The sequence below is a fragment of the Chrysochloris asiatica genome, unplaced genomic scaffold, assembly GCF_000296735.1.
Source record: "Chrysochloris asiatica unplaced genomic scaffold, ChrAsi1.0 scaffold00145, whole genome shotgun sequence".
NCBI classification, from domain to species: domain Eukaryota; kingdom Metazoa; phylum Chordata; class Mammalia; order Afrosoricida; family Chrysochloridae; genus Chrysochloris; species Chrysochloris asiatica.
In genome coordinates, this window is record NW_006408663.1 from 1,160,220 (window position 1) to 1,160,854 (window position 635).

Below are 635 nucleotides of genomic sequence, written 5' to 3' on the forward strand. Positions count from 1 at the left end.
TCAAACCGACCTTGCGATCCGGTGCTTATCCTACAGCGCCACACTTTTAATATGTTGTATACAAAATTGTTAGTGGGTTAATGTTAAATGCTTGACTGTCTTATGAATATTGGTTTCCCTTGCCTACTATTTTGTAAAATAGATACTTGAAGGGCATAGAAAGGAGTATCTAGCAACATGATTACAGTAAGCTTGTAAGGCCGTCTTCAGACTATAATTGTCAGGAATACCTTAAAGGGGTGCTGGAACTTGACCAATGAAAGAGGCTTCTTGAGGAGCCTTTGTAGTATAAGACCTTAGGTGGCATCCTGAGTCCCATCCAGAATCTTCTGAGGTGGGACATTCCCACTTGAAAGGACAAGCAGACCAGCCTGGAGCAGCTAGAGGAACAGAAGATAGTTCTTGAAAGAAAGACCAGCAGTAAAAATCAAAAACAAAAACAGCACTCTGATTGGCTACCACAAGAATAAGCAGTCCAGAAATGGAAGACCCAGGGACCATCAAGGGAGAAGAGTAGGAGCAGAGTGTGGGACCCTATCCAGAGAAGCGGCAATGCCAGAGTTGGAGGCAGAGATGATGATGTGGAGAGGCAGAGCAGCTGAGGACTTCAGACTCTTAGAGGGAGAAGAGCTGTG